Source organism: Hippoglossus stenolepis, chromosome 12, assembly GCF_022539355.2.
Source record: "Hippoglossus stenolepis isolate QCI-W04-F060 chromosome 12, HSTE1.2, whole genome shotgun sequence".
Classification (NCBI taxonomy): domain Eukaryota; kingdom Metazoa; phylum Chordata; class Actinopteri; order Pleuronectiformes; family Pleuronectidae; genus Hippoglossus; species Hippoglossus stenolepis.
The window spans coordinates 24,088,833-24,114,288 of record NC_061494.1 but is presented as its reverse complement, the minus strand read 5'-3'; the positions used below and the strand labels follow the sequence as shown (position 1 = coordinate 24,114,288).

Genomic DNA, 25,456 nt, shown 5'->3' with positions numbered 1-25,456 from the left:
TTGAATTTCAATACTCGTGCTGATGTTGTTCTTGTTTTTCACGCTCTGTGTCGGTTGCAAATGTTCCTGCCGTTGGTTTGAGAACGAGAGGCTGTGAGTGAGATGTGGTGGTCTCGTCAAGCGGACCGCTCGTCGGGGACCAAACCAACAGTTCCCCACTCCCTCTGTTTTTTAACTTGTCTCTATCCTCTACTTTGACTCATTCATTCTCTTCTCTTATCGCTCTGTTCATTCCTCTTTGCTCTGGATTCCGTTGTGCTGCTGATTCCAGGTTCCTTGTTTTCTACGTGCTGCTCTGTACAGTCAGCACAATACACTCGGATCGTGAGTTACCAAGAAGTTGGGAAACTGGGTTATTTCTTTTTAGATGGTGTGTGGTGTGAATCTTGGTTGCTGGGAACATATACAAATAAGCAACCTAAACAAATGAGCAGCAGGGAAACTGGGCCACGCTGAGAGAGGGTATCTATCTATTCAACTTAATTTGTCTACACAAAGGCTTTTTAATAAAGAATCCCAGTTGGCCTTTTAGGTGACTTTATGCTGTGTGCGAACATCCCAGAGCAACCACTTATGCAGCCGGAGGCTTCTCTGTTGTCTTTCCTGTGTGAAAAGGACTTGAAGCTCTATTTGAGGATCCCTGCTGTGAAGTGGCACAGCCACAGTTCAAAGCTCATCTCCGCCTGACGGAGAGACCTTATTAACTGATGCCGGGGTTCATGATTGCAGTACGAGCACATTTCAGGCGGCCTCTGTGGTGATTGTCGCTCACAGCCGGCTGTTGTTCTCTCATCCTGACCCGCTCACAACGAGGGGAATTAGCTCCAGCCTTCAGCCAAATGTTTGTACGATGCTCAACACTTTGGCTCGAGACCAGCTCCTCCCTTGTTCTTTAAATCTGTTACCGCTGTAAACAGTAAATGCTCATATCTATTTCATTACAAAGCTTAGTTGCATATTAAGCCATCATAGCTCTGTTAGTTGGTTGATTTAACTTGTTAACAGTAGATGTCTCACAGGAGCATCTGCCCTCTCTACTCTCACATGTCTCTCTATGGATTTGTCCTTGTGCGATTTGTGTTTTCATTGTATTTAAAAGGTCTTTTTGTGTTTTTATTGTGTATTGACGTGTATGTGCAGGTGCAGGATGTAAACCTGAGAACACATCTTCATCCCCGTGCAGCAGATATTTTCACTCTGGGAGGAGAAATTACTGTTTTTCACTAAACGCTCCGTGAGGCAAACCACTAATTTGTGTGTTGTTGATTGCTTTTCCGTATAACGCACAATAAGGTGGGCTAGTGGCTGCTCTTCCTATCGCACACACATGCCTGTCGGGGGGGTGGGCGTGTTCCCGATGTCAACACAAATTACTGTTTGCTGTAAAGCCTTCTCATGGAGGCCTGTTAGTGAGAAGACCATAAACCTCACAGCCTTCAGCGGCGGACCTGTTTTACTGTCTGGGCCACGTGTTGGTTTATGGGAGTTGTCATTAGACTTCGCCGACCACAGCCGATACTCGCTCTGCCAAGAACTGATGTGAGACTCATTCTATTGATGGACTTCTTTCACTGGACAAGGACAATTCATTCATTCAATCAACATTGGTTCAAGGACTGTAAATAAATCAATTTTAAGGTTTGGTCCATTTGTTGTAGCTTTGATTTCTACGACCAACATTAAAAGTTTCTGTCATTATTTGTTATTTCTTTTAAATATACTAATACTATAAGTTATTGTCCCTTTTCCTCGGGCACGACAGGATGAATGTGATATGCAGTGTTTGATTTGAGTTTGGAGACGTGTTCGTGCAGAGTGATGGGAGGAAACAGTTCGGTCTGGCAGGCTTCACTTGTTAGTTGTTTGGAAATGTCAGATGCTTCTGAGATAGCAGGAGGTCGTAATGACATGAAACAAACTGCACCGTCATGATACACGAATGTGAAAGATGGCGTCTTAGCAACAGTCGTCTGAAACTCAGCGTCTCTCTCTCACTCTGCTGCTTTTGGTCAGATTCGAAGCAGATGTCGGCCGGGCTGTCGTTTTCAGCCTGTGGCCGACTGCATAGTTTCCATAGCTTGTAGCTCTTACAGCCAGGACTAAGTGGGTTTTAATAACACTTTGTCTAAATCAAGTGATGGACTGTCCTCCTGGCTGTGTCCTGGTTACTGTGCATGTAGGGCCGTGTGCACGTGTGTGCTTCTTTAAAGGGAAGAGACCCGGAGGAGCAGCGGATTGACTTGAGACCAGTGAGTGAAGAAGAATAGAAATCAAACCTTTAAAAGAAAGCTAGAGGTTGGAAGTTGATGGGATGGAACAGGTAAAACTACAGGCATGGCCTATAAGTCGCACTCTGGCAAAACCTGTAGCATAAATAACATAATTGATTATATATATTATTATATTGCAAGTGTAGATCTTTAAAAAAAAATTATAAAATCAGCCGATATGAGTCCTTCACAGACCCACTGGTCGGTGTCAGTTTGTTTTCCAATACAACATTTAATTTACAGAATAAAATTTATAAATTTATTCAAATTCTATGTATATTTAGTTGCATTTGTGTTTGTTATCTATTTACAGCTCCTCTTAATAAAGTTTTGGTTATTATGTGCTCTATAATTTGGACGGTCTTGACTTTACTATGATAAGTGCTCTGAGATAATATATGTGATAACATATGGTTTGGCGCTATACAAATAAATAAATTGAGCTGAAATGTGTACGTTCTAAATGTCAGCCTCTGTTTTCCTCGAGACTTCAGACGTACTTATTGTTCGTGTTCATCTTTAGTTGTTTAATCCATATTTGCCTCCAGACTCCAGACGTTTACATGAGAGGAAGATGCTTCGTCTTCACACCTTAAATGAGATGTGAGGTAAAAATATCTTCTTTGGAAAAAAGCCCCTGAACCTGGATGTGTTGTGACAACCACAGTAAATACACATAAAAGAACACAAGCATAGTAAAGAATATTCACAAAATACTCAGTTACTAGCCAAATCATGTACAGTGTGTTTCCCAATAGAAATAGACTGTGTATGTAATACAAGATGAGCGGCGGTGCCCTGATATGTTCCTTCAGGGAACAACTGAGGACATTTTTGCTGCAGAATTACAAAATAGCTGAACTAAATAGATTTTCCTCCAGGCTTCCTCTACCCTGATTCTGTTTCTCTGATACAGAGCGAGGGAAGGAGGGAGGGAGAGATAAACGAGCGTGAACGGAGGTGGAGACAGCAGGAGGATGGTGGAGGGAGGGAGCAGCGCTGGGAGGGAGAAAAGTTTCAGACTTCTGAAAGTTTCCCCTCGTTTACTTTCCTCTGCTGCCGCCTCCCAGCTCCTCTGGTCTGTGAGAGGCCCTGTGCACTTTGTGTCTGGTGTAGTTTGAGAGGAAGGGCTGACAGATGGAGAGGTGTGTGTGTGTGTGTGTGTGTGTGTGTGTGTGTGTGTGTGTGTGTGTGTGTGTGTGTGTGTGTGTGTCTGTGTGTGTGTGTGTGTGTGTGTGTGTGTGTGTGTGTGTGTGTGTGTGTGTGTGTGTGTGTGTGTGCATCCCTCTGGCACAGGATGTGTAGTTTCTGTCCTGAATAATACGTTTCTATTGTATTCTTGTATTTTTGATGCTCAAACACATCTACTACGACAGCATCACCATACCTGTCACATGATGAGCTCTTTTATTCAGAGCACCCCCCCCCGAGTGGCTCTATTTTTAATATGGTCGCTCCTGATGGAATTACCAGGACACTTAACACAAAATGGGTCAGCAGTGAAACTGTATCTTTAGACAGAGAAGAGGAGAGTCGGGGTGAATACGTAGAGTTTGTTAAACTTATGATTCCACAAACTATAAGGTGCATTAGTTTTTAAGGAACCTGTGTTTCCGTGGCGACAAGATGCACAAACATCAATTAAAAGAATTGACAAAGGTAGAAATGGAGACGCACACAATAGTACATGTATATACACACAGGCATTCTCACACACAATAGCTTGGCTTTGAGTTTACCTCAATGACCTTTTGACCCCGTGAGGTTGTCACACACACACACACACACACACACACACACACACACACACACACACACACACAGACAGAATGAGCCAATTATGCAATTAAAATAAATAGGCAGCCAGTAGAGAAACATGGTGCAATCGAGAATCAAATCAAATCAAATTATGCTCCCTCCCACACACACACACACAGACACACACACAGACACACACAGTCACACACGTTTAACAGACTGGGATGTCACACTCCAATAAACCAGCACAGATTGGCTTTTTGAGATGCAGGCTTCGAAGAACGTGGGATGTGCATATGTGGTGCAGTCATACATATTTTGCATATGTGAACATTGTTCTATTAATATAGACAGCAGTGATTTGCACCTTGAAATAGAACGTTTCTGTATATTCAAGTTTCATTTTCATCAGGCTTTAATCAGACCTCACATGTTCGATTCCCAGGAAAGGTCATTGTCAGCTCGACCAATGACAACTGCTCATGATGTTAGTGACATTTAGACTAAGAAACCATCACAGGTCTGATTCTATGTCTCATCTCAGATTATTAACATCACAGTTTGGATTTCAAGGCAGTTTTGTTGTTACTGAACCGACATGATGGACGGTTCGTACGGGGCAAAGAAACAACCCATTAAATCTGGGAGTGGATTTGATTAAGGGGCAGTTTAAGGATTTGAACACTGAGAGATTGGGTTTTATCCTTGGCAGAGATGTGCACTGTCCCAGTAGTTTATTAATGTGTTTGTTAAGAGCCTCTGTGATGGGAAACACTTTCCCCAAATAGAACAGAATGATTTCTGTGGTTCTATCTTTTGCCTGTCTTGCTAACGATGCCTCTTTGGTCGTTTAAAACAAATCTCACCAAACTGGATTTGACAGAGTTTTATCTGAGCTTCCTGTGAGGAGAGAGAGAGAGTGACCGTCTTGGCATTTCCTCACCGGAGTTTCCACGGAAGTCAGCGTTTGTGTCGGGCACGCTGCCACAACGATCGCAATCAATGTCCCTAAAATCTCTCGTCCAGATCATTACGCTATCCCACAAGTACTTTCGTTGATTCGCTGTATGCAGCACTTAATGCCGGCCCATTGATTCATTTTACAATTCCATAGACGTGATGAGAGAAGTGGACGACGCTGAAATGTGCCGGTTTCAACTGCACCGCATAATCGTTCAGGATCTAATGTACCAGCCTGTTCGGTGAAGAGAAGAGAAGAGAAGAGAAGAGAAGAGAAGAGAAGAGAAGAGAAGAGAAGAGAAGAGAAGAGAAGAGGAGAGAAGAGAAGAGAAGAGAAGAGAGGGATAGAAGAGAAGAGAAGAGAGAGAAGAGAAGAGAAGAGAAGAGAAGAGGAGAGGAGAGAAGAGAAGAGGAGAGAGGGATGAGAAGAGAAGAGAAGAGAGGAAGAAGAGAAGAGAAGAGAGGGAGAGAAGAGAAGAGAAGAGAGGGATGAGAAGAGAAGAGAGGGATGAGAAGAGAAGAGAAGAGAAGAGGAAGAGAAGAAGAGAAGAGAAGAGAAGAGAAGAGAAGAGAAGAGAAGAGAGGGATGAGAAGAGAAGAGAAGAGAAGAGAGATGAGAAGAGAAGAGAAGAGAGGATGAGAAGAGAAGAGAAGAGGAGAGAAGAGAGGGATGAGAAGAGAAGAGGAGAGAAGAGAGGGATGAGAAGAGAAGAGAAGAGAGGGGAAGAGAAGAGAAGAGAAGAGAAGAGAAGAGAAGAGAAGAGGATGAGAAGAGAAGAGAGGGATGAGAAGAGAAGAGAAGAGAAGAGAAGAGGATGAGAAGAGAAGGAGAGAGGGATGAGAAGAGAAGAGAAGAGAAGAGAAGAGAAGAGGAGAGAAGAGAAATGAGGAGGGAGGGATGAGGAGGGAGGGATGAGGAGAGAAGAGAAGAGAGGGATGAGGAGGGAGGGGTGAGGAGGGAGGGATGAGAAGGGAGGGATGAGGAGGGAGGGATGAGAAGGGAGGGATGAGGAGGGAGGGATGGGAGGGAGGGGTGAGGAGGGAGGGATGAGGATGGAGGGATGAGAAGGGAGGGATGAGAAGGGAGGGATGAGGAGGGAGGGATGAGGAGGGAGGGATGAGATGGAGGGATGAGGAGGGAGGGATGAGGAGGGAGGGATGAGGAGGGAGGGGTGAGGAGGGAGGGATGAGGAGGGAGGGATGAGGAGGGAGGGCAGGTCAGCAGCTTGACAAATGAGCCCTAACCAGCTGTCTCCACAAAACACCATCGCCTTGGCAACCACTGGGATGGAGACAGGGAGAGGGGGAGAAAAGAGAGAGAGAGACTCTGAAAGAGACGGACAGAGCAGAGGAGGAGAAGGGATGAAGAGCGAGAGAGTGATAAAAGACATGAGAGGGAGAGAGAGAAGGAGGAAGGAGACCAGATGTGGGAAACTGTATTTCCTCTTATTTCTCCTTCCTGTCCACAGATGAGTCGTCTGATTATCTGTTTGTGTTTATTGAACTTGTTCATTTGGATCCATCAGTTTGAACAAGAGGGTTTGAAACCATCTCAGGAATTAATGGACCTCGTTAGTTGTCCCTGAAAAACCACCTGATGTCCTGGGATTTCAAACACTGATGCACTTTGCTGCCGCTCCACAGTTTGTCTTTCCCAGTTCAGCTCCGGCTCACTGAGGGACAGGGAGGGGGACGGATGTTTACATGTGTAAGTGGCCCGTCCTTCCTTCAGATTACTAGATACACACACATCTTCTTCTGATGTCACAAATACAAAACACGTGGAAACAGAGAAGACACACAAAAAGAAGTCCAGATGAAGTTCTCTACATCTACAGAGTGATTGTGTTGATTATAGATCAGCACATCTGAGACTGAGAGGTTCGTCCACAGGAGAAATGAGAGCGAACAATGAGCTGTGAGCAGCAGGAGCAGAGGAGACACCACAGTGGAGAAGATATGATCATAATACTAGGTTAAATAATGCATGGTCAGAAATTTAATATAGTAATATGTACACTTACAAAAGAGAAAGTACGCACAATAGGATTTTTAAGATACACCCGGAGTTATATGTGGTTTATTATGAACTTCATCAATCCATCCATTATCTAGACCTGTTGCTCATTGGGTCATAGGCAGGATGCAGCCTGGACTGGGACAAGGTTTACATTCACGACCTCGGGTCAGTTCAGGGTCTCCAGTGAACCTGATGTCCACACAGACGAGGGGATCAACTGAACTGGGATTAGAACCAAGAACCTTGTTGCAGGGAGGCGACAGCTGGCATCACTATCAGCTCCCAAATGTCAGAATGAATCAACTGATCGATACGAATAATGTCCACAAAAAGAAAGATTCTTACAAATCTTAATGGATGAAAGTGTTATTTAAAATAAACTAAAATGTAATAACAAACCTTCCTGCTGATGTCACTGCGTCCTGCTCTCGACTCGGCCTCTCAGCCCACTCACTTATCCCATTATACAGCCACTCCCATTTGTCAGCGACAGCTCAGGTTACAATTCCTCTGCACAGTTTGGGAATCCAGCCCCTGAAACCAGTATGGCCAGTTTCCTCTCTGTCTGAATCTGTGGCCAGGAGCTGAAACCGTTGCTCACTAAGACTCACAAAGCGGACGGAAACAAAGCAGAGGGCATCAATCTTTGGCTGCTTTTCAAAGCGAGGACAAAAGACCGACAGAGGCTGCGTTTGCTCACTAACACACATCGCATGTTTTTACAGTCAAGGCTTTTATTGTGAAAAAGCCAAACAGATAGGGGTTTTATCTCATATCAGAGGGTGTGAGGCTTAAAGGATCTCTCCCTGAAACGATGTAGGAAGCTTGTTCGCTTCAAGGACGGACGCAGCTTTGCTTCACGCTACGGGACCAGAATCAGTGATTATCTGCTCCAGTAGAGTCAGAACACTGAGGAATGGATTAATCATTGGGCTCAAAGGTCAGAGATCAATCAGGCTACGCTAAGGTTTGGTATCTCGTTTGGAATCTGCTCCGATACCGGTGCTGAATCGATACTTCATCCCCAGTGCCGCGGCCTAAATGGCCTAAACGGTGCAAGAGCCGAATAACAAGCGACAGATCCGACACGCTATCGCAGTCCGACCCGAGGTCCTCTCGCTTTCTCTTAAACGAGAAACTCTTTCGATGTATGAGAAAGAATGAACCAACGAATCGTTCCTCTCCTGTACACGGCTGATTAAGAGGATCGGGTGGACAGGAGCCAGATTCAAACCTGTGGCATCTCCTCATCTGCGGTGCGGCTCTTTGTTCGGTGCTTTAATAAGAGCGCTGGTGTATTCCCCCCCCGCCTGTCTGCCTGTCTGCTCTAAGTAGTTTTAATGGATGACTATGAGCGAGCTAATACTATTATGCTGATGTTAATTTTTTGGCGAGCGGGGCCTGTGATATTGGAACTGAATCTCACCGGGTTATTTATCCTCCACATTAGTCACAGAGGCACCACGGCGGCAGGAAGAGGGCCAAATCTGTCTGTGTGTCTGTGTGTGTCTGTGTGTGTGTGTCTGTGTGTGTGAGTCTGTGTGTGTCTGTGTGTGTGAGTCTGTGTGTGTGAGTATGAAATTGGCAGGTCAAGTCAAACAGATGTATCATTATTGTTTAGGTTCTGGACTGTTTCACCTGAACGTATTACATTGTGTTAGATCTGCAGCCTGAAACCTGAGACTCTGTTTGGAACCTCAGGACTCCAGTTGGAGCTCGGGCTGTTTTCTCAGAGCTCAGGTTGTGTTTGGTTACTTCTGCTGCGGACTCTCACATGTGGTTTAAAACCAAACAGAGAGCGAGCGCGTAGCCCGGGTGCTAACTGGACAAGATAATGTCCAAATATGTTCAAACAAAAACATGCTAAAGGGTAAAAGGACTGTGTTTATGTAACACTTTTCTTCTATCGAGCACTCGAAGCACTTTGCAGTTCAAGTTGCAAGCAGCCGTACACGCAGCGCTTCTATATGCAGTCCTTCTTTATTACACAGCGTTTATTGTCAGGCGTCAGGGACAATTTGGGGTTCAGTCTCTTGCCCAAGGACACCTCGGAATGGGATTGTACCCCCAACCCTCTGGTTAGTGGATCAGCCACAGGGAACAATATAACCTGTCTGTTGGTTTCTTGGTTTGTTTGTCGGCAGGATTACGCAAAAACTACTGATCAGATTTCCTTGAGAGTTATTGGAAGGATGGGGGACGAACCAATTAAATATCAGCACCGATCCAGGAATAATCAATCACTTAAACATCAACATAAAAATCAAGCATATTGAAACTAGCATCCATGAGGGTGCAGCTGTGAGACTGTGGTGAGGAGCAGATCTGATCCGGGTCAGGATGGTTTGAACTAAGATCGACTCGGGAAGAAAGTTCAGGTTTTAACTTCCTTGTTTATTTGGTCAAAACTGAGGGAAAAAAGTTTGAAATCAATCAGAATTACTGAGGGAATATTATCATGAGATGTTACAGTGTCATGAGAAAAGCTTTAAAGGAGGCTCTTGTATTTCTCTTTCCTGAAGGAATAAGTGAAATGTGACTGTGGGTCGGGTTCAGGTCTCAGGTCTGGCAGCACAACTCCAAAGAGCTGGTTCTGGTCTCAGTTTTGTGTTGATGGCTGAAAGTAGTGAGGTCAACCAGTCTTCAGCTCATTGCTCAATCAGGAACACGTCATTTTCTCACACACACGTCAGAGTGTGTTTGTGTGTGTGTTCGTGCATGTTTTCAATTTGCCCATTAACACCTGCTCCGCATGCAGAACATGCCTTCACTTTTTTAAACTTGGCATGCCGTTCTGTCAGTGCACTGTTGCTCCGGGTAACCACGGCAATGGCTGGTGCACTATGCAGTCAACTGCTGCCAGTTGTAGTAAAAGCTCAGACCATTTCACGCTCCGCTGGGCCCCCCTCTTTCTTCCTCGCCTTTTCTGCCGCACATTGTACTGCACTGACAGAGAGAGCAGGAGAGAGGAGGAGGAAGGAGGGAGAGGGAAATCAATGGACGTAGAGAAAAAGTGATGAAGGAAAGGCCGAGGAGAAATGAATGGTGAGGAGAGAAGGGGGGGAGGGGGGAGAGAGAGGGGAAGCAGAGGTGGAAACGTACAAATTCACTTCAGCTAGTCCACACAGCACAGACATATTGAATGTTAATATCAAACCAGAGTCTCTTCGTCCGTCAGCCGAAGGAGTAAATTTAAACACAACACGTCAATGAATCAGTTTCTGAAAACTCGAGGGAGGCTTTCTGCTCTGAAAACACAACTAACACATTCCCAAATTCCCTAATTGTCGCTCAGTGCTGCTTTACTCCGTTTCCTACCCCCTGTCCCCTTTGTGTTTTTTGTGTTGCATGGGAAAGAGGCTAACTCCTGCCTGCCCCTCCTCCCCCGTCACTCCGTCCTTTTCTTTCACAGCAGCACCAACGAGTCTGCTGGGATGTTATCACACATTACACCTGATGGATTGCACCTCTTAGCTGGAATATCCTGCTAAGAGGTGATATACTCCACGTTCCCCGTCTGCGGCTCCGAGCGAGTCACCGGCATCACGGCTGGAGAATGTGTTTTCTGTTTATAACATGTTCGAATAGCCGGCATAGTTTGGGTCAGTTAGCAAACTGGGGGACATTTTCCAAAAAAAAGGAGGAGGCCATGTTTGGACTAATGGTTCAGACGTGGTGGATGATGAAAAGAAAGTCCAGCTGCAGAAGGAAATCACTGCATGAGCCACTTGTGAGCACTTAGCCGAGGTGGGTAGAAAGATATGCAGGTGTTTAAAATCCTCTCATCGTGGGTGGAAGTGAAACTGCATCCGCACATTCAGAGAAAGCTCCTGAAATCATCTCAATCACGGGTTCTGTTGAGATGCAGAGAATAAACAAGGTGTCGTCTGCTGATTCAAATAGACATTTTAATTAAGTCTTAGTTCCTCCGGGATTTTAAGGATTTGATTTGATTTGCACACTTGATTCCCGAGTCTGAACATAAACCAGAATAAGACAGTTGACAGTTTTCCAGGTCAAATCCTCAAATGAGCCGGGACAATGTGGGCGGGGGGGGGCTGTCAGTGTCTGTGAGGCGGCCTTTCACTGATTGATCTCCTCGTATACAGAAGGTTGCTCCGGCGTCCAGGAGCCGAGGCCGGCGTTTGTAACGAGCAGTGAATCTGTGAGATTGTGTGTTGAGCAGCTGCTGAACATTCGCGTCCTGCTCGTCCCTGACGACACAAAGTTCAGAGATGTTGAGAGGAACTCGCTGTGCTTCAGTTCTGTGCTTTCAGTCAAACTCTTTGTCTCTTATCTCACGCAGGAGGAACATACATATTTTAAATCATACAGTTGTACTAAGGTTTTCTACGTTGTTATGATATTTTTCTCATGAATGATTAAGTGTAACCTCATTCGTTGGCTCCCTTGTCTCACCGACGCAGATGATCCTCTTATATTTAATCTTATATTGGTTCTTGTCGGAAACTATTCTCTGACAAAAGGGAGGATTTTATTTCCCATCAAAAGCCTTTTCAGTGTTTATAACGTCCTCCACAGTTCATATTCGATTTCTGAACACGTATCACACTCATCTCTTTGAGACGATGGCTGGAGCTGCTTCTGTCTGATGTCAGGTGGTAGTGATGATGACGACGCCTCTCACAGTTGGATTTATCCCTCACTGGTATTTCTTCTTCTTGCTGTGTCCTTCAGGGTTTTGTTCAGCGAGAGGAGAGAAGGGAAATGTTAGTAGATCTATTTAATGTTATTTCCTTTTATCGCAAAACCAAAAAGCTGTGATATGAATCTTTTGTATATGTGCGCTGCTTTATTCATATACATGAAGATTAAATTGTCTCGCAGGGACGTTTATGGCCCGGAGGCAGAAGGTTTCCTCCCCCCCCGGTCTAACAATTCAGTAGCTAAAGATTTTTAAGATTGAGTTTAAAAAAACAAATGCGATAAGAAGTGGAAAACAAATCAGCTTTTAAAAAATGCAAAGCAGGATCTTCTGACTTTCTGCTATGAGGTATTTTGTATATAAATTTCCTGAAGCCCACATGCTGATGCATCTTTATTCTCAGTGTAGAGTTCGAGCCTCTTCATTCCTGATCCACTGCGGCTCCTCGTCAACGCTGCGCTCGTAAAGTGCTCCTACAAGGCAGGTTGGAAAAAGAAGAGAAAACTAGAAATCTCTTCTGACTCAAGTGAACAACGCAGAGTTACAGCGTCGAGCTGGATGTCGGAGGACGGACTGGGAGGTGAGGGGAGGGGAAACTGATCTGTGGCCAGCATCACTGCAAAGGCCTCGATGGGAGGGGGAGTCCTGCCCGGGGCTGAGCTGGGATAAATATCTGATAGCAGTCACAGTGGGGATAGTGAGTGAGAGACACACACAGACACACACACACACACACACACACACACACACACACACACACACACACACACAGACACACACACACACACACACACACACACACACACACACACACACATCCTTGCCCCTGTGATCGCTGCATGGTGAGAAAGCACACAACAAGTACCGTGCTCCCGGGTTAAGTGCATTGTTGGATTCTCTCTCTCTCTCTCTCTCTCTCTCTCTCTCTCTCTCTCTCTCTGTCTCTCTCTCTCTCTCTCTCTCTCTCCCTCTCTCTCTCTCTCTCTCCACTGCAGCAGCTGCAGTGTAAGCGAATCAGTTCGAGCTCCAGTGCACAGAGTCCCTGGTTCACTCATAGATCCGATCCAGTTTCCCTCTCTTCTCCTCGGAGCTGCTCTACGTCCACATGCTGATCAGGAGAAGCTCTGATCTCTGATTGATTTCACCTATTAAATCCACTTCTGTCAGGAGGGATTCAGATGAGGCGGAGCAGGCGGATTAAAGATCTTTAAAGCTGCAGGGGAACAGAAATCTTTGATTTTTTCGCTGTTGTGTCGTCTTATGACCTTTTTTAGATTTAAAGCCTCATTTCCCAATTGCTGCGTGGCACTGTCTCCGCCCCTGTGGCCGGATCGAGATGCTCTAAAAGCCTCAGCTCTTACACGGTGGCAGAAAGCGTGCTGTACATCGATTGAGGATTGTGGTTTTAGGAGGCAATATTCTTCGACAGTGGAAAAACCTTGTCATGCCACTGGATGAATTTTCCACGTAATCTGTGATGAGTAGATGTCCCAGTTTGCCAGGGACAGTGTCTGGAATTGATGCTCCATCGCAGACAGCCCTCAGAAACACACGGGTTAGTCACACTGTCCGTGTGCTTCCCTTTAACAGCCACATCGTAACTTCTGATGAAGTAGAAACAAAGTCAGGAAACGGTGCGCAGGCCTCCTCCAGACCTGCCGGGTCTTTTCTTCTGTGCATTGTTGCAAAGGCATGTAGACGTGCAGGACATTTTTTTTTTCCAAATTACTAGCAGCCATGCGTGACTCAGATTCCGGTCTCTCTCCTCTCCCCCCCTCCCGCTGCACACAGCAACACAATCTGGTAGCTGCAGGCGCCGGGCTACCTACTGCATAGCTTCATTCTAAAAAAATAATTAAAATGTCAGGAGTTATTGGGATTGAGCTCTTGGTTTTACCGCTTTTTCTAATGTAGCGAGCCGCTATGAGGCCAAAGATGGAGGTGTGATACGAGGTGAGTGATGATGTCTGTGTGTTTTAGGGCTGCTGAGGGTCAACGCAGCCAAAGAAATCATTGGGTTTGTGCCAGAACGTCTGGCGACCTCACTTACACTCTGACTCAACAGATCTGGATCACAGTGATAAGCCCTGCACCGCTGCTTCCTCCACACTCTGCCTTCCTGCTCCTCCGGAAGCCCACTGACAACATTTCAGAGACTCTGACCAAAGTTTGAATTGCACCTGAAGCACGTCATTAGCCGTTAGCCACGTGAAAAGATCTGATATCAAACCCCTGGATGCAGCTGTGAATCTAAACCAATCACGTGTAGAAATGAGGTCTGGCCACTCAGTAAACTAGAGCTCTTAAAGGAACAGTTCAACTTTTTGGAAAATATGAATATGTGCCCTCCTGCTGTGAGTCAGAGAAGGAGAATAAAATCACTCCTGTGTCTCTGTGAAGCGACATCAAGCCGACAGGCAGCTCAGCTCAGCTCATGTGTTGTGTGAGAGACATTTCTTTGCAGGATTAAAGGTTTTACACATTCATACAGTGCGGTCGTGCATATGTATAATCCATGTGTGCGTACTAATATTTTGCATCAGATAAATTATATATAATTCCTTGTGTCTCTTTGGGCTCCTGTGGGATCCGACCCCACTGAGTTCTCCCGCGATCTCCGGGATAAGAGTGTAATTCAGGAATTCCCAGATGGAATTCCCTCGCAGCTTTTCCCGTCCTGAAAGTGTAATGGTGGAGATGGAGAGGAGGGAGTTATGTGTGTGTGTGTGTGTGTGTGTGTGTGTGTGTGTGTGTGCGCGCTCACGTCCTCATATATCACAGCTGTCACGAGCCGCCGGCCGCCATAGGAACTGAGCCCAGGTTTGAAGCTGACGTTTGTCATTTGAACTCGTGTAACACGTGTGCTCTTACATCAGGAGGTTCAGCCCCTGCAGTGAGGATGGACTTTGATTTTGAACATGGAGGCAGCATCATCACACACAGACACACACAGACACACACACACACACACACACACACACACACACACACACACATAACGAGTCCTAACTCCCTCTGCAAAGATGATTCAGCCTAGTTTCATATTCAATCTTCCTTTTTTTTTTTTAAGCATATTTGTAAAACCAGCTTCACACTTCATCTCTCTAGAGAAAACAAACTACACACTTCATCTCTGGAGATTCTGTGACAAACTCTACGGGACGTATCTTCATTATAGGACTATAAATAGGTTTTATTTTTAGAGAGTAAAGATGTTTCTGCTCAAACGATTTAGACGAGAGGTTCCAAAACTCTTCAGCCCATGACCCCAAAAATTACTGCATTTCACGACCCCAATTAATGCTGTTTCTTTAGAGGCTTGAATATAGTGATGATCTTTGTCCAGCGTATTGTTTTCAAAGTGTGCGTCCATGTACTTGTTTCTTTTCTCATCTTGCTTCCTCCCCCTCAGTTTCCTGTACGGAGAGGAACGTGGGGGAGTCGGTAAGTTTGTTGAGGCTAATTGCAGGTTTTTAATGAGATGACTGGTGATTGATGCTAAACGGACTCTGGAAGGTTTGCTGGTTTGAGGCAGTTCACCAATTAGGTTGTTGTGCTTTTGGCAGGTTGTTGTGAGGCTGCCGACAATTAAAAGAAAGAGAGATAGATGAGAAGGGAAACACAGGACGAGCTTGTATAGATTTCATCCGATTTTGATTTCTCCTTGTCTGGACTCAAAATCCCTCAATGCAAATACATAGGCTAGTTTACATTAGCAGCATTTAAGACAGAACATCCTCCTAAACTTTATTACATTATTAATTCTATGCAAACTGGGATAAATGACTTCTTTTATATAGAAATGGTTTCATGCAACATCATTATATTTATTCTAATATCAGCCCTGACGCAGAGGACATCATACATGAGACGCAGCCGGTGAAATAAAATGGAAGAGGCAAACACATCCTCTCTCTCATCTATCAGCGATGGCAGGTTGTCTATATGTTGGAGGCCTGAGCTTTCCCACAATGCCCTGGTGGCTCTGCTGCCTGTCTCCGTGGTGACAAGTATCTCTCTAGTGAGCCATGATTGGATGAACAGACTGTCAGAGAGCACGGGCCCCCCTGTGTGTGTGTGTGTGTGTGTGTGTGTGTGTGTGTGTGTCTGTCTGTGTGTGTGTGTGTGTGACTTCACATGTTGACAGTGAGGAGCGACCTCATGGCTGCTTCATACCTCGTGCTGACACGCAGACTGACACGTCATTTATTTCCCTTAAACTCAAGCTCTGGTCTTGACCCTTGATTAACGAGTAGCAGCACAAAATCTGAACACAACGTTTGGCACATTGTCGATAAATTACGCTGCAGCAGAATGTTACCCAGTTTACATCTGGAGCTGTGTTGGTGGAAACCTGATGAATTTAGTTTAAACTTTTCTTTGAGCTCAGTTTTGTTCCTCTCCAGCTCCTGAGGGAAATCTCTCTGTCCAGTTAATTCCCCAGCAGCCGAGTATTGTCTGTTTGCCCTTTGGTGCCTGGCCGGCGGTGCACAGGAGGTTTCTTAGAGCTTCATCACTGAAGAACGGCTCCCTGCTGTTTCTGGACACGAGGCCGACGGAACCACCGAACCAGAACCGAATCAAAACACTGAAGTTGTGGACATGAAACCTAAAAACCAGTGAAGTGGAAGAGGCTGAGTTTGTAAAAGAATAGACCTGAAGAGTAAAACTTTACAAACCTTTATATTTATGTAATGTTTTTTTCTTTCCTGTGGTATTATAGCTCTCAGAACCACGGGGCCGAGCGGTAGTAGTGAGCAGAGTGGGGCCAGCGGTGGATTCAGGCTATCAGCTGATCCTGTTTCTAATGTAGCACAACTCCCATGACGCTGCAGAAGACGAGCGAGAGCGAGAGAGATAGCGAAGCCTCAGGCTCTCCATCCCTCTCTCTCTCTCTCTCTCTCGTACTCTCTCTCCCTCATATGTCCTCCTCTACCACACTGTCACCCTCGTTCTAACTTTCTCTCAGGCAGACTTTAAGTGTTTCATCACTCTTCGCTCTCTGCTGATCTCTCTGAACTCTTCTCTCCAAATGCTTCCGCTCACTCTGAATCCTAATTCTCAATGAAGAGTGTTACGTACATGCTCTCACATGTGGACACTTAGATAAGAACAGTGGATATGCAGTCACGATATTTGTATTAAATTCTAACACCTAAAGGGAGCCTGTGCAGGTATTAACCACTAGTAGTGCTATCGAGCAACGTATATATGTGTAGATCCATGTTTCTGCTTATGATTCACATTCTGCTGTTTGCAGCATAGACTGTAAAAATGGACGCTGGGTCCAGAAAGTAGAGCCAATGCAGAAATAACCAATATGGCGTCGATCAAAATGCCAAACCTATGTATGTATGTAACCATGAACAATATAAGACTCGGAAACATAACTGTCATTTAAGAAACTCCACAGTTTATCTTTAAGCGCATCCTGCACAGTGTTGAGTGAAAGAAGCCAACGACCTTCATTTAGTAATTAACACGTAACGTGACCAATTAGAAACAAAATGCTGAAAGTGTTGTTTTTACCATGATCCCATAGTTTAGTGTTGGAGCAGTTTCAGAGGAGCGACACACTCCTCGTCTGTGCAGTGACTCTCAGCCGCGCTCTGTCTTCTGTGACCTACAACGCTTCAGAGCTACAATTTGTCATTCTGCGACGCTGGAGCTGAAGCCAGCAGCCGAGTGTTATGTCCCATTTCAGGAGCCACCTGCTGTAAAGGACACGACCTATGAAGTCGTACTGTTTGGAAGTCAGAGTCTGAACCTGTCGGTCGTTTTTCACAGCGGAACAGTTTGAAGGTTCAAGGTTCCGAGTAAGACGTGACCATGTGGCGGTTAGTCAACATGCACGAGAGAAGGAACCTGAAACTGGAGCCATCGTTCATTTGATTATTTATACTGTGACAGCAACAGGTATAAGACCTTATGACCTCTTAGCATCAAACCTGTTCCTGCTAGAATGTATGCTAACATGCTAACATGCTAACACAGCGTGTCTATCTGTGGCACGCGGACAGAGTTTTGGACTCGTGGTAAATATTAGACGACTCCCGGGATTTGCCATTGACATTAAAACTGAGCGGGCGAAAGAGGCTTTGTATTCCAGAGCACACTTTTTACATTTCACCCTCTGACATTTTATCTTGATCAACTATTCCTGCTACAGCCGGACGACTGTCCCCCGCGGATCGGTGACGGTGGTGCGTGGGAGTCTCGGACATGTTGACGGTTGGAGTTTGCTGGACGAGAATTTCTTTTCTTTAATTTGATTGAAAAACGGGCCTGAAGCAGTCGAAGCTGCTGGCACCACTCTGCAGGCGAGTGGGTGTTAGAGACAATCAACACAAACCACTGCGTCAAACAACAGCTGGAACAAACTACTTGATATTTAAAAGAGTGAATGAAGAGGCAGGAACAACAAGTGGTCTCCTGGAGGACCTCTTGACCGTATCCAGCAAGTGGAAATGGAAAATAAATAGTTGCTAATCTTAGTGCTGAAACTGGTCAATGGGGGGGATGTGCAATGCTAATATAATAAAGTTTGTACTGTGCAGAAAATGCCTCTTTAGAAATGCAGCCATCGATCCACTGCCTCTGCTTATCTGGACTCGGGTCCCGGAGGTAGCTGGCCTGGTTGGGTATTCCAGACGTCCCTCTTCACAGCCACATTGTCCAGCTCTTCCCAGAGTATCCCGAGTTGGTCCCAGATCCAGATGGGTTATTTAATCCCTCCTGCGAGTTCTGGGTCTACCCGGGCTTTCCCTTCACTTTGGTGAATCCGGTGTACTTCTGGTGAAAGGCGCCCAGGAGGCCCCACCGGGCAACTACCTCGACTGTACCCTTTCGAGAGCTCTACTCCGAGGTCCCCCCAGATATCCGACCTCCTCACCCTGTCTCTGTGAGTCACTACCCAGAGCTTGTAACTATTGGTGAGGGTTGAAACGTAGATCGGTAAAGCACCGCCCACGTTCTGCTGAAGCTGCACCGACCTGCCTGGATCTAAATAGTTTCTTCCACACATGAATAGTTTTATTGTCCATGTTTCCATGACTCGTAATAACATTTGACCAATAGGCCAATCAGCAGCAGCCATAACAATGTAAGATTTGAGCTTAATCTCCGTCTCTCTTACGATCTGTTTACAATCGCTGAGATACTCACGAGCTGGACGGCATGTGAGAGCCAGACGCAGGCTAATATAGGACTTTAAATTGTTTACACACTGACACACACACACACAGACCTACAGTTGCCCTTCTGTCTGTTGTACGTCACACGGAGAACAAACAGGGACAGGCAGACACTAGCCATGACCTGCTGTGTGCTACATCCCCTGCTGTTTGGAACGTCACATCAACACTGTGGAGATGTGTTTATCAGCTCTGGTGTCGCTGGTGTGTTAAGTCCTTCTCTGTATTTGACACATTTACAATAAAGACATTAAACACAAGCCTTCGTGTGTGTGTGTGTGTGTGTGTGTGTGTGTGTGTGTGTGTGTGTGTGTGTGTGTGTGTCTTTGTGTCACTTCCAAGTCTCCATTACACACACTCTCTCTTCCAGTATACAGTCAAACCGAACCTTTCATAACCAGCCCACACACGCACACACACACTGTGCCAGCCTCCTCTGCTCGTCGCTGTTTTCCAAAGAACTCAGGATGTGGTGCTTCACATTCAGTCAAATATTGATGGGGAAAAACTCTCTGATCAGTCTCGGTTGTGCTCAGTGTATTTATTAGCCTGGCGCCAGGGAAAACTGCACACAGACACACACACACACAGACACACACACATTAAACCTGCGTCTTCTGAGAGTGTGTATGAATCGGTTTGACTTTGTCAGCCGTGCAGCAGATTCTAACAGAAATGTTTTCGTCTGCTTTAGTTTTTCTTTGAATGAAGGCAACTGCCCAAATATTAATTGTGCATCCCGATCTCAGCACTGGCAGCTTGACAGGTCGTCCACTGGAGGAAGAGGAATTCCACTTCACTGGTCAGAGATGCAGCTCATTTACCGCAGGACTGCGTCTGAACCTGCTTTTGATTTGAGTTCACACGTTTAAAAGCTTAAAGCATGAGATGTTTGTCACTTGGAAAAAAGGAAACAGGATGTTAAACATAAAGCTGCAGTGTAGCATGTTCAATTCTATATATTTTATATGCATTTAGTAAATCCTGCACTTTAACAATGGTGAACGACTGCACAGTGCACATGCTGTAAGCTCTGTATCAAGCTCTGTAGCTCTAGTTAATATTGAAGTGAGCTTTATCCTCAGAGGCTGCATTCATACAGAGCATCTGCACACAAACAAAATGCACAATACACTCGTCCCCATTGTGCCACTTCTTGGTTTCGTACATGAGAGGCATGCACATGCAAACGCACGAACACACAAACACGCAACACACAAACATGCTTTTTTATGAATGTCTGAAGCAGTGAGGAGTGAGAGGAGGGGGAGGAGGAGGAGGAGGTGAACAAGGATACAGGACGAAGAGGGAGAGAGAGAGAGAAAAACAGATTGAGGTGGCGTGAGCAAATGAAAAAGATGTGGAAAGAAAGATGGAGCAGAAAAATCCCGTTTCCATTGCTTCACACAGAGAGAGGCCGAGAGGAAGCAGTGAGGAGGATGGCAAAGTGACAAACGTCTGGCAGGAGACTGAGGCCAAGAAGAGACGGATTTGAAGGGAGGGAGGGATGAAGGAAGAGAGGGGAGGGAAAGAGAGAGGGAGAGAGAGAGGGAAAGAGAGAGGGAGAGAGCAGAATATGTAATTAAAGCTGTGATTACCAGGGTCGGGAATCATTTCTCCCACTCTGCTCTGTTGGACTTGGCTTCTGATGCATCTCTGGAAAGTCCGAATGACATCAGTCGTTTCACTGTGTGTGTGTGTGTGTGTGTGTGTGTGTGTGTGTGTGTGTGTGTGTGTGTGTGTGTGTGTGTGGGCAGATATGCATTAACATGTATTTATCTTTGCTGGGGTTCTTTGTGCCCTAAAATTGTGTCACATAATTGTGTGTTCCGTGACTCACACACACTATGCCTGTATTTCTGCTGACGTACCCTGGCTTCAGTGTGTGTGTGTGTGTGTCTGTGTGTGTGTGTGAATTTATAGTGGATCGATAGAAACCCCTGACCTTCTGTGATAGGGAGAGTGGGTGTGCAGGCGGGGGGGGGGAGAGAGAGTGAGGAGGAGAAAGGGGTGAGTGATATCTGCTGATGTGAGATGAGCCCTTGTTAGACACCTTACAGTTCACTGCACTGATCCAGGACCAGCTATAGTGGACGCTCCCTCTGGGTCTGAATGCCTCGTCCTCACAGGGTCAGCTCTGCATGAGTCACTTCACTTGATTGATGTGATTGTCAATGAGCAAGTTTTCCAGGGTCGTACAAATGTACGTGACATAAATAACAGTGGAGTCAAAGATGAGACGTGTGCAATAAACACTGTTGGAAGTGTTACACAAAACAATCCACCCACTGCTGTGTAGTACTCACTTATTAATATCGTCAGACATGGTCAGCAACAAACATTAAAAACTCCTCACTTGTAGACATGTACACATCTAACTGCATAATAACGTCTTATAGTTTTATATCAACACACAACAGTTACCGACTGCTCCACGACACACGTGTGACCAAGATGTTTGGCACTGAGCAGATTTCACCATAGTTACTCGACGTGTTGAAACACAATAGAGGTTTTTAGATGGAACACATTGTGATGCTGACATTTTCAAAAAGGGAACATCAGACTTATGATATGATGTAATGTTGACGTGAGGCAAAATCAGACTAACAACAATGAAATGTTCTATTAGCAGCTCGTGTAAACATCATGAACGGAGTCTCTTCTTATTCAGAATCGGGCCAATAGTCACGTTATTTGTGTCAATGTAAAAGTTATTGTAAATATTTTTTGAGCCGATGATGAACATGTTTCAAGTCTGATGCTAAATGTATTTACTTTTTTATCTCAGAGTTTAAACAGTTGAATTCACTATTTGGATTGTTTTCTATTTTTATCAATCATGAATAATCATGGATTTGTAGTAAAGTCTAAATGTTGAATCTACTGCTGGTGACATGTCATCATCTTTCTTCCTTCTGCTTCATCCTCCATCACTTTCTCTCTTCCTCTTCCTCTTCCTCTTCCTCTTCCTCCCACCGTCCCCGTATCTATCTATGAATTCAATCACCTCCTTTGTGTTTCAGTCGCAGCTTCAGTAGATTCATGTGTCACTAAACAGAGGAAGGACCTTTCACTTCCTTTCAATACCTTCACTGACAACAGATGCTCATAAAACACAAGCACACAAGTCGTGCGCACACACACACACACACACACAAACGCACACACCCTCACACCACAAGCTCATGCAGGTATTTAATTAGTAAGACTTATGATTATTGCTTTAGCAAGCCACCGAAAAGGCCTCAGTGCTTTGCTGTTCATTTCCACTGGCTCGTTCGCTGTGTGTGTGTGTGTGTGTGTGTGTGTGTGTGTGTGTGTGTGTGTGTGTGTGTGTGTGTGTGTGTGTGTGTGTGTGTGTGTGTGTGTGTGTGTGTGTGTTTTGCAGTGCTAGCAAGCTACGAGTTTCCAGACACAGAGCAGCTCTATTTTAAGACTGATGCTGACATGAAAAGGAAAAAGAAAGACAGAAAAAACCGAGAGAGCAGAATCAGATGATAGTAAATGACAGGAGAGAAAAATGAAGGCGACAAATACGAGGGAACGTTGGGTCTGGATGGAAGAGATGGGGGGGGGGCGCTCTACCAGCGTGCCTTTGAGCAATGTCTATGTTTATACTGCTTTAGACCCCTATAGATTTCCATCCTTCTCTCCCTCCTCCCTCTCTCTCTCTTTCCATCCCCCTTTCCTCTTCTCTCTGGGGACTTTATCACAGGAATGTTTCCATTCCCAAGCTTTCAAAAAAGACATAGTTGCAGGGGTCAGTGTGTGTTTGTGTGCGTGTTTGTGTGCGTGTTTGTGTGTTGTGAGTCTGTCTGCATGTGAGTCAATCGTGTTGTGTGTACGGTTACATGACAAAATGGAGAGAGAGAGTGAAAAAAGAAGTTTCTACCCTCTTCCTGTGTGTGTGTGTGTGTGTGTGTGTGTGTGTGTGTGTGTGTGTGTGTGTGTGTGTGTGTGTTGCTATTGATCAGGTCTCCCTCCATCATTGGTTATCGGAGACGGCAGCAGAGCGCACTGCTACACATTATTCACTGTCTACACACACACACACACACACACACACACACACACACACACACACACCACACGCAGGCTCCCCCTCTCATAGCAGATAATGTATTTAAATAAAACCCAAATGAAAGTGGACTTTGTGGATTTTGTAGTGTTCAGGATGAATTCTGAGTCATGAAGGTTGTTTCAAACCATCACATCCTCATCCATCATCCTCGTGTTCGTCCTGATGGAGCTTCAAACATGATGAAAATCACCGACTGATGATTGTAGCTCAAATATCATCCTCGCCAAAGTCTCATCATAATAACGCTGTGGTTTACCACGTCTGATCTCCACTTCCATGTGACAAGATGTGTGTGTGTGTATATATATATATACACACATAATAAGGTATAACGATTCTGCCGGTGTCAGTCAAACTCCTCAATCACCTCTTGAATTATCCTGGAACGTCTGAAGTGGAGCTGAAGTTGAAATCGATGAAGGGTCTCCAGCTCTCTCTCCTGCACTCGCCTCCTCTGAGCGTCACGGTCGGCAGCAGAACACACTGCTGTGCCGCCGGCTCTTACCGGAGGAACGACACGGACATCGAGTTGGAATCACGGTGTTTGCTTCCATTGTGCATGGAGTTGATTACGGATAGTAAATGTTGGTGACTCGCACAACTGAGAATCCTATTCTGTGTTTTTCAGTTGCTTTGTTCTGCCTCGTCTCAATAGGATGCTAGGCTACGAGCTAACACTGTTCCAGAGGCAGCAGACAGCTGTAGTTGTTGGTAGACTCCACTGAAAGAGTCTCTGAAGACAACAGGAGGTTTGGGTGTTTGGTGTAGGAGACAACAGGAGGTTCTAAGATGTAATACTCTCCATGGAGACAGGAGGACTTGATCAGGATTGGTCGAGACCGTAGCATGTTGTACTATGGAACCAGCAGGAGGTTCTAATGTTCTGTTGACCCTTGTGAAACATCAGGAGGATCTGAGAGTCCAGACTCAGTGGGACTCACTAGTTCAGAGACAGCAGAAGGTTTCTCTAAACTCAACGAAGACGTGTTTCACAGACTCTCTTGTGTCAAAGATTAAAATGTTAAAATCTAATAACAGCAGGAATTTACCCTTTTTCTATAAAACAGCTGTAGAAACAGAAGAGATTTGAACATCTCGTGCTGAAAAGGCAGAGGATCCACTGCTCCATGGAGACAGCAGGGTTCTAATAGTGAGTTGACCTTATAGTGACAGAGACAGAGTATTCCACTAAGATGAATGTGAAGACAGCAGAAGGTTCTCATGCTCAGTGAACTCCATGGGAACAGAACCAGGTTCTATTAACCCACGGACCCAGCAGAGGATTCTCCTCACACAGCAGGAGGTCCTGCTGCTCTGCGGTGTCCCAGGACACGAGGCCGCTCCTACCTGCACTGACACTGGAGTGAATGGACTTTGAATTTCTCTTCATTATAATGTGGAGTCAGGAGGTCCTGGTCTCTCAGGTGGTTCCAGACTGAATTACACTCTGGCTCCTATTAAACCCAGCGGAGTTCAGAGGCTAGTTTTAAATACAAATAGCTCCGTGTCTCTGGCTCCCTGCATGTCCCAGGGGCCTTTTTAAGTCATAACACTTAGGTTAAATTAGTTCATAGAGTGTGAACAAAGACTTCAACCTACTCCGGCTCCAAACATTAGCTGCTGGTAATTCAAACCACTCTGCAGAGCATCGAAATGCCCACGAAGAAATGCAGCCTTTGGCACTTCCACAGTAATAAGATGTCAACAGTTACCCCCCCTTCTAATATACTGAGCACGTGACATTTAAACATGAAAACGAGTACGAGCTGTTTGCTCTCTGAAGGTGGTTCGGAACAGGCCTCAGCTGGTCACAGGTCCTGAACACAGCCGTCCAGTTTGTGTTTATTATTCCAGCAGCAGTCCTCGGTGTTTTAGAAGCGTCTCGTATCAGAGGCTGAATGTCAAGAGGCCTCCTAATGAACCTTAAGCCCGTCCTCTGCTGGGAGGCAGCATGGTACGACATCTGTCACAACACACAGACACACACATGCGCACATGCACCCAGGGAGGCAGGGAGAGGGCAGGGCAACAGGTGTGGTGTCTGTGGCTGTTGATGAAGTCCATCCTCCTCTCCTCTAACAATACCACTTTATTTCTGTGCACATCTTCTTCCACATTTCCATCATTCTGTCAGTTTTATTCCACCTGTGTCACCGTCTCTTTATCATGTCCCTTCTCCCGTCTCGTCTGGGACGTCCAGGTCACAGCTTCCTTCTCAGAGATTGAGCGGCCTTCCCGTTCGTTATTCCCGTCGGTCGATCCCCGCTGATATTCCCAGCAGCTTTCTGGCTCAAACGGGGGCAGCGATCCGTTTCCCAGTGGATACCGGCCTGCTTCCGTTCCCCACTTCCACTGTCCTGGTTCAGCCATGTATTAATAGCGTCTACCTACGGCGATGTCTGAGTGTGTGTGTGTGTGTGTGTGTGTGTGTGTGTGTGTGTGTGTGTGTGTGTGTGTGTGTCTGGGTCTTTGTGTGCAATTTTGATAAAGGTGGAGCTTTGTCTT

General features: G+C 45.5%; 1 protein-coding gene across 2 annotated transcripts in view; it reads left to right on the top strand.

Moving 5' to 3' along the window:
• slc8a1b (solute carrier family 8 member 1b) overlaps window positions 1-25,456 on the top strand; it is a 113,946-nt gene that overhangs the window by 14,876 nt on the left and 73,614 nt on the right. The window lies entirely within an intron of this gene.